Here is a 9448-nt window from a genome sequence, read left to right as displayed (position 1 = left end):
GTACGTCCCAAGCATGAGCAAGAATCTGCTTTCGGTGCCACAGATCAACAAGAGTGGTCTGTTCCAAGTCGTGTTCGACAGCACCAAGATGCAGATTGCGCACAAGGGCTCCAAGCAAGTGGTGGCGACGGCAAACCTCGTGGATGGACTCTACTGGCTCCAGACGCCTCAGCGATCGGCGAATGCGGCGACCAGTGGGAAGACGGTCGACTTACACGCGCGTATGGGTCACGCTCCGGTGGAGGTGCTTCGCAAGATGGTCGACAACAACATGATCAAGGACGCGAAGGCACCTTCCAAGTCGAGTGGACCAAGCGTGTGTCGCGGCTGCCAGCAAGGGAAAATGGTCCAGAAGCCGTTCCCAAGCAACCGTGACAAGCGTCACTACGACACGTTCGAGCTGCTCCACTTCGACGTGTGCGTCCCCATGGAAGAAGAGTCACTGGGTGGCAGCAAGTATCTGCTGCTGATCGTGGACGAAGCCAGCGGATGCATGAAGGGGTTCTGCGTGCCAAGTCGGAGAGCGAGGACTGCATCAAGATGTACGTCACGAAGGTGCAGACGCAGTTCGGCAAGAAGGTCAAGTTTGTGCGGCACGACGGAGCCCGTGAGTTCGCGACCAACTCGCTCAAGGCCTTCTACGAAGTCGAAGGCATCGAGCAGCAAACCACGGTTCCGTACGCGCACCAGACCAACGGCACGGCAGAACGCGCCATCCGGACCATCGTCACGATTGGCCGCAGCATGCTGCATCACGCCAAGCTGGACAAGAGCTTCTGGGCTGAGGCGGCCATGACAGCCATCTACGTGAAGAATCGTCTGCCATCACCCAAGATCGAACACAAGACTCCGTTCGAGATCGTTTACAAGTCCAAGCCGAGTGTGAAGCACATGCGTGTGTTCGGATGCCAGACGTACATCCTGACGCCGAAGGAAAGACGGCGCAAGTGGGACCCCAAGGCTCGCGCCGGGCTGTTCCTCGGCTACGAAGAAGTGTCCAAGGCGTATCGAGTTTATGACATCGAGGCGGGGCAGGTGGTTATCAGTCGCGATGTCAACTTCGATGAGTCGACCTTTGGACTTTCGACGCATACTTCGGATGAAGACGTCGATGATGCTGTGTTGGACTTGGACGCGCTGGACCTGGACGACAACGATGGACCGCGCCAAACGAGCTTCAAGCAGGCGGGGAAGCGCAAGTACCGACCGAGTGGCGACGACAACACTGCCAGAAGATCGCGCCCCGTTCGCCACCGAGCTGGCTTAGAAGAAGCAAGTGCGCCGGACGTATCCTCCTCGCGCCGAGCCGACCCCGACGAAGAAGAAAAGTCTGGGGACCAAGATGAAGACGACGACTCGACGCCCCCAGTGTTTTGGCGTGCCAGTGCCAACGCTGTGGAAGCAGCAGCCGATCTATCGGAGCCGACGACGTTCCAAGAGGCTGTGAACGGTCCTGATCAAGTGCACTGGCGCAAAGCGATCCGCGCGGAGCTCAAGTCGATGCGACTGCGTGGTGTGTTTCGAGCTGCCAAGTTGCCTAACGGACAACGCGCCATCGATACCAAGTGGGTGTTCAAGATCAAGCGCAAAGCGGACGGCTCGATCGAGAAGTACAAGGCGCGCCTCGTGGCCAAGGGCTTCAAGCAGAAGTACGGCATTGACTACACCGAGACGTTCTCGCCCGTGGTCAAGTATGTGACACTGCGCATGGTGATCGCGATTGCTAAGTATTTTGGCTGGCCCCTCGACCAACTCGACGTGGTGACAGCATTCCTGTACGGGATAATGAAGGAGGTGGTCTTCTGCGTGGTTCCGGAAGGCGTCGAACTGGATGGTGACTTCGACTGCCTGGAACTGGTGAAGGTCATCTACGGTCTCAAGCAAGCTTCGCGAGTGTGGAACGAGACCTTCGACGAGTTCGTGTGCTCCATCGGCTTCCAAGTGTCGGCCTTCGATCCGTGCCTCTACATCAAGGTGGTGGACGGTCACTGCGTGCTTGTACTGGTGTACGTGGATGACGTACTGATTACCGGAAGTTCGCCCGAGCTGATCGCACGCACGAAGACCGACCTGAAGACGCGCTTCGAGATGACCGACAGCGGCAAGTGCGCGTTTGTTCTTGGGATCGAGTTGGTGGACGGCCCGGACGGCAGCGTGACCATGTGCCAGCGGCGATACGTGGACGACATCCTGAAGCGCTTCGCCATGGACGAGTGCAAGGCCGTGGTGAGTCCGGTGGACATGAGCACTCGACTGGTTCCAAGCGACGCGGCGACCAAGGTGAACGCTCCGTTTCGCGAAGCTGTTGGTGCTCTGATGCACTTGATGACCGCCACGCGCCCAGACATCGCGTACGCCGTTGGCTATGTATCGCGCTTCATGGAGAACCCCCAAGAGGAACACTGGGTTGCGGTCAAGCGTATCTTTCGCTACCTGCAAGGCACCAAAACGCATGGGATCTGCTTCAAGCCGGGCGACAAGATCGACTTTCGTGGCTACTCGGATGCGGACTGGGCCGGCGACCTCGCCGACCGCAAGTCCACTTCAGGCTACACGTTCATGCTCATGAGTACGCCTGTGAGCTGGGGAAGCAAGAAGCAATGAAGCGGAGTACATCGCGCTCAGTCTGGCTATCCAAGAAGGCAAGTGGATTCATCGCCTGCTATGCGAGATTCTGGCGGCCGCTAATGAGACTGGACCCGAACTCATGATCCGCGAAGACAACCAGTCGTGCATCAAGATGACGAAGAACCCAGTGAACCACGGTCGCGCCAAGCACATCGACATCAAGTACCACCACATCCGCGATGAAGTCAAGCGCGGCGAAGTCAAGCTCCAGTACTGCGAGACTTCTGTGATGCTAGCGGACATCATGACGAAGGCGCTTGCGGGACCACGCCACACGGATCTGACGGTGGCTCTCGGCATTCGTGGGGCTTCGCATTGAGGGGGCGTATTGAGGGTTGCTGGTCTTGGGTACTGTGTACCAGTTGTACCCATTAACCAGTTAACCCGAACCGGTCCAATCCGAACCCACGTTGATTATGGTGATTACGGTAAGTTGTTTACGCCACCGATGATTAGACGAGTAGGATGATTGGATGAACACCGGTGAGTGATGGTTGATTAGATGCACTAGGTGATAGGACGCAGGGTCGCGTGTCTATAACAGTAGGGTGTAAGCTCCAACAATTCAATCACTTTCGAATCTTCATTCTACCCCTCAAGTGCCTTCGCTCCGGTCCCGCCGTCTGCGACGTCCCTCCCTCCGCTTCGTCCGAGCTTCGTGTCCAAGATCCATACCTTCCATCAGAAACCACCAAGCGCCGGCAAGTAGAGCCGCCTCGATATCGCGCCCCCCCCGTCGTTTGCTGGTTCGGGTGCTCCCCCCCCCCACAGACCCGTGCTGGAACAAAGGCACGTTAAACGTATACCGTTTAGGTGGGCGCCCGATAACGCGCTGCCTAGGCGAAGGACCGCACTGGCCTGATAACCGCCGTGCACAAGACCCCCGTGTAGGCCTGATAACGCCGCACAAGCCCCAGGAAACGCCGGCCTGATACCGCCGCACGGCCGACGGGAACGCCGAGGAAACACCGGCCCGATAACGCCGCACGCCCAAGGCTCGACGCCCTACGACAAGGAACAAGCGTCAACACAAGAACCCCCCAACTCTGAAGCCTGCGAAGACTTGGGCCTGTATTTCGAAGATACGCTACTCCAACAACCGGGAATAATTCGCTCGGCGCGACCGCTATCCAGACGCGCCGAGTTTGTGCGAGATCGCATTCGCGAGATTTCTGCGAGGGCGCTACTCCACAATGGTGCCGCGACCCGGGAGTACTACTTCGAATGACGGGCTAACGATCCAAGAGGCAACGGAGGCAGGTGCGCAGTCGGCTGGAAGGTCGCCGACTGCAGGAGAGCACAGTGAGAGACCTGTCGCGTCGTGGAGCTCTGAGGGAACCTTCACGACAGGCCACGGGGCCAGCGACGACCAGGAGGGCTACGAAGAACAGTTTGCCGTTCCCGATGCGGCTCCCTCGTCGGGAGCCGCGAAGGGCCGCGACGCAAGTCGCAGTCCTACCGGTCGGCAGCCTGCAAAGGCCGACGACCAACAACAACCCACCGCTAAGGCAGCCACGAAGCGCAAGTCGCCCAAGAGGAAGAAGAAGAAGCTGCGAGCGCCGGACTCGGCGGAGGAGTCGCTGTCCAAGCCGCAAGGCAAGGACACGGGACGTCAGTACACCGTCGAGGAGGTACGGTACGTCGTGGCGCGCACGGAGCTCTTCCGTCTGCTAGAGCATGACCCAATCTTGGTCTTCCTCAAGCCTATGCTGATGAACAACTTCACGGGCCCCTTCGTGGCGCCAGACTTCGATAGTCTCACCAGCGTCGCCCACGCCACGCCGACTCTCTTCCAGATGCTGCGTGACTCGGGGTTCGTGTTGGGGGCTTTCGAGATGGAGAGGCTGTGCGATTGGGACCTCAAGTCTTGGTTGCGTGCGATTCGCGTCGTGCAGGAGCCCTTGACGATTCTCGCCGGATCCGTCAAACAAGACGCAACGAGTTCCGCGACGGGCCAAGACGCGCCGAGTCCCTCGGCGGGCCCCGACCAGACTTCGACGACCACGCCCTCGCCTCCACCCCGATACCAATCGAGCATAGACTCCGACAGCAGTTTCGAGTCGCCCAAGCGCATGCCCATGAATAGGCCGCCCCGCGTCATGCAGCTATCCGCGGCGCCCGCACGCACGGAGGTGACGAAACCCGCCGAGGAGGTGCTGCCCAAGGCCTTGAGAGAATCCATCGTCAAGCTGATGCAGACGACAGTGATGAGCACCCCGCGCGCCGACACAGCCGCAATTCCGGCGGGGCCGAAGCCGCCCGCGAATCCCACACCCACTGTGGCTCGCCCCCAAGAGGCAACGGATGTCGCCATGGAGTCGGTCAGTTCGCGTTCTTTGACGAGGTCCAAAACTCGACGCGACGCGGACGAGGACCCCGATGACCTGTTCGACTTGGACATCAGAGCGCCGAGAACCACGGCCGCCATCTCGACGGCGACAGCCGGCGGCGTAGGCCTTGCCCGCGTACGCTTCTCAGCAGCGTCTGAGCTGAAAGAGTTCTCAGGACGGGACGCCAGCGAAGAGAAAGCCAGACTGTGGCTCAACCGTCTGAAGTCCGCCGCGCGGCGCGCCGGGATGACGGGTGAAGAAGTGTGCGGGCAGTTCAGCGATCTGATGAGCGGCCCTGCGCGCCAATGGTACCTCCAGTTGCCCAGGAAGGTCAAGAAATCATGGACCGAGCTGATGCAGCAATTCCGTGTGCAGTACTGCGGCAAGGGCGTGTCAATGACCAGCCGCTACTACCATGCGGCTCAGCGCCCCGACGAGACCCCTCTGGATTACTTGTACCGGCTCAACGTCGCGGGCTTGAGGGCCAACATCCCATACGCCGAGGGCACGACTGAAGAGAAGCGCGAACACGTCGAGCATTTCATCCGGACGCTGAACACGCAGGAGGCCGAACTCGCCTCGCGTCTCACGCTGATGGAGGTCGCCGACTCCGAGGCGCTGGAGAAGAAGCTGCGTGCCCGACAACGTGGATTGGCTCACCAGAAAAAGACTCTCTTCGGCTCGAACAAGTTCCGCCAAAAGGCGCCGACCCCGCCGACTCAGCCGGCGCGCGCCGTGCATGCGATTCACGTTGCGTCGGACGAGTACGACTCGGAACGCGAGAGTCGCGACAGCGACGATCGCCAGTACGATCAAGACGGGGAGGACGAAGAACGCGCCAATTTGTTCGTCGCGGGGCAGACCCCGCCGGGAGAGCCGGCGCGTCGCAACTTCGATCCCGACGACTCGGGACGCGACCGCCCGCGGTGCCGCCACTGTGGTTCACGTCGCCATGCCGAAGGAGACTGCTGGAAGTTGTTGACGTGTCAGAAGTGTGGTGGCCAGCACCCGACGGAGTGATGCTTGAGGGTGTGCAAGGCCTGCGGTGACGTGCACGAAGCCGGAGAATGCTCGATGGAGGAGTTCTTAAACCAATTGCGCCAGTGGTTTCACCCGAATAAACACGCGGGAATGCTGCCGCCGGCCGCCGAGAAGATGTTAAACTAGGACGCTCGCTGGCTTGGAAACCAGTACGAGACGAGCGACCTGTTTCCGTCTATGCATATGTGACCAAGAAGTCGCGAGAAGTGGTTAGTGAGAGCCCGACTTCCCTGAATGATAATACATGTGAATCCAACCTGGAACGTACCACGCAAGAACGCGCGCCGCGAATGTCGGCGGTCCGACGTACGACGGACGACGAGTTTGCACGTGAACCACCCCTGGACGAGATCGACTTGCAACCAGACGAGCGACGCGGATACTGGAAACATTACGCGCCGCACAAGTGGTACAAGCAGGCCAAGATTCATGGAAAGCTGAACAACCGCCGTGCTGTGTTATTGCTCGACACAGGTGCCGAGGTGTCCATCCTGGACACCACCTTTGCTCGTGAGGTAGGCTGCCTGATTGACACGGAGATCACGCAAGAGTGGGTGGGAATTCGTGATGAGACATATTACACGGTGGGGAGAACCAGAGTCAAGATTACCTTGGCTGGGAACTTGGCGTACTACATGCACCTGTGGGTCGGCGACTTGGTCGGCCAACACGCAATCCTGGGAATGAACTTCATGGTGCCCGCTGGAGTGCGCATCGACACTGCAGATGGCACGGCGTGCCTCCCCGACGAGGTGCATATCCAGATGATCGGACGAAGACCGCTATACGGCGCACGGATGCACCCGGTCAACGTCAAGACGCCTGTGAGGCTCGAACCAGGAGACACGCATGAAGTCTTGCTGAGGCCGGATCGAAACGCGCCGTTCCTGTGGGTGACACGGGCAGAGTCGTGGGTGACTACCTTTGTCAAGGGGAGAGTCGGAAAGAAAACGTACCTGCGTGTCACGAACATCGGAGACGCAGCGATAACCCTCGACGCACATGAAACGCTTGGGTGGTGGACGCCGTCTGACGGCCAGCCTCGGAACCGTGGATTCGTCCGACTGGGCTCCACCCGGTACCAGCAGTGGCAGAATCTGGCGTACGGCGCGACGCGCGACGCGGAGGTGAACTGGATCCCAGCCGAGCTCGACGGACCGATGACGGATCGCCCCTCATACCCGACGCCTAAAGCCATCTTGCGCCCGGATCCGAGACAACTCGGGACGCGACGCGCCGTGACCCCAGTGTTGGTGGCTGTCGCGGAAGCGCCGAAGGGAAGGGGGGTAGACTTGCCACCCGACGACCACAAGCCGGATACGGCGAGGAGGCGGTGGAAAGCGAACCCGATATGCCTCCGACTGTGACTGGAAAATACTCGACGAGCCAAACTCGACGGACCAAACCCCGCCGAGCCGAATTTCGACGAGGCGAAACCTGATGAGCAGGAGGAAGACGACGCGGTCCTCATCCACGAGGGGTCCGACCTCTTTGTAGAGGATCTCGAGTCTGAGATGGCAGTGCTGCCAGACCTCTCACTGACCGCCGAGGTGAAGATCGAGGACTTGAAGGTCGGCATGCCGACTGGACTCCCGCCCGAGGAAGCCGCGAGACAAGAAACGCGGCTACTCCAAATCATCTGGAAGCGACGGAAGTGGTTGATCGGCAACGCCTTGCCGCCAGCCGCCCTGGGTGTTGTCTGCGACATTGACGTGGGCGACGCAAAACCCGTCGCGCAACGCGTCCGGAAAATCCCGCCGCAGTTTCGAGAGAAGGTCGCTGACTTGATCAAAGGGCTGTTGAGCGCGAGGATGATCCAGAAGTCGAAGTCGCCGTGGGCATCGCCCATTGTCGTGATCATAAAGAAGAACGCCGTCGATATCCGGCTTTGCATTGACTACAGGCTCATCAACGGGCTGACACAGTTGATGATTTACCCCATGCCGCTCGTCAACGACTTGCTCGAAGACTTGGACAAGTATCTGTGGTACTGCTCCCTCGACATGGTGAGTGGCTTCTGGGTCGTCCCCATGACAGACCGGGCCCGCCTCATCTCAGCCTTCATCACGCCGATGGGACTGTACGAATGGCTGCGTATGCCGTTCGGCCTGTGCAACGCGCCGCAGATTTACCAACGCTTGATCGACAACGTGCTCTACGGGTTCATGAAGCTGTCCCCGGATGGCAGCACTCGGGACGTCTTTGAAGACGGCAAACCGGTGAAGCCAGGTATTCACTCCGTTCTGGGACGGAGGTCGTACATCGACGACATCCTCATCGGGGGCACGTCGTGGGACGACCTGTGCGAGAAGGTCGAACGCTTGCTGGATGTCTGCGAACAGTGGCACTTGTCCATCAGTGTCGAGAAGAGCGAGTGGGGCATGTCCAAGGTCGACTACCGGGGCCACCGAGTCTCAGGACTCGGTCTCGAGGCGAGGCCGAAGAATCTGGAGTCGCTGACGTCGCTCGAGTTCCCGCGCACGCTCAAGGGCCTGTAATCGTTCTTGGGTAGCCTCGATTACTACCACCGGTTCATTGCAGACTTTGCGGTGTAGGCAACCGCGCTGTATTCGCTGACGGAGACCGACTTCAACGAGTACGTCACGCGTCCAGAAGTCCGCGGACATGAGAAGTGGACGCACGCGACGCGCGCCTTCGATGCGCTCAAGGCAAAACTCGCCGGGACCCCAATGTTGAAGCACTTCGACGCGAACCGAGAATCCGTCGTGATCGTGTACGCCAGCGACTGGGCCATCTCAGGGGTGCTCACGCAAGTCCACGACGATGTGTACATGCCTGTGAAGTTCACCAGCCGTACGCTGAAGCCCAACGAGCTGAACTACGACATCGTCGAAAAGGAGATCTTGGCCCTGTTGCGCGTCTTAAACGAGTGCTACACGATGCTTGCAGGGAGACCGGTCCGCGTCTTAACACATCACACGACGCTCGCCTGGTTGGTCCGGTCCAAAGGACTACAGGGGCGGCTGTCACAGTGGGCCGCGATCCTCTCGCCGTGGAAGTTGGAAATCTACCGATCCATGAAGGGAGAAGAAGAACTCCTCGGCGCGCTGGCCGCGAGCATTACCCCGCGAGCCTTCGTCGACGCGGCGCTAGAAGAAATCGCCCTACGGAGACGGGCGTCCAGGATTGTAGTCATTCCAGTCCCCGACGTGGCGCGCGACGAGGTCTTGCACGTCTTGAGCTTTGACGGATCGGCCAAGGCGAAGCGAGAAGGCGGAGCATACAGTGCCGTCATTTGGCAGCTGCCGAACTGGGAGATCGTGCGCGCCACGTCGGGATATGCGACGGACCTCACGGCCAACGAGGCGGAATACCGCGGGCTGCTGCTCGGATGTTCTCTTCTAGAGGAGCTTGACGACGTCACCCGACTCGTCGTATGCGGAGACTCCAACCTTGTCATCAGGCAGATGCGGGACGAGATGGACTGC

This window comes from Phytophthora sojae, assembly GCF_000149755.1.
Source record: "Phytophthora sojae unplaced genomic scaffold PHYSOscaffold_2, whole genome shotgun sequence".
NCBI lineage: Eukaryota > Oomycota > Peronosporomycetes > Peronosporales > Peronosporaceae > Phytophthora > Phytophthora sojae.
The sequence above is the reverse complement of the archived record's forward strand: the minus strand, read 5'-3'. Positions refer to the sequence as shown.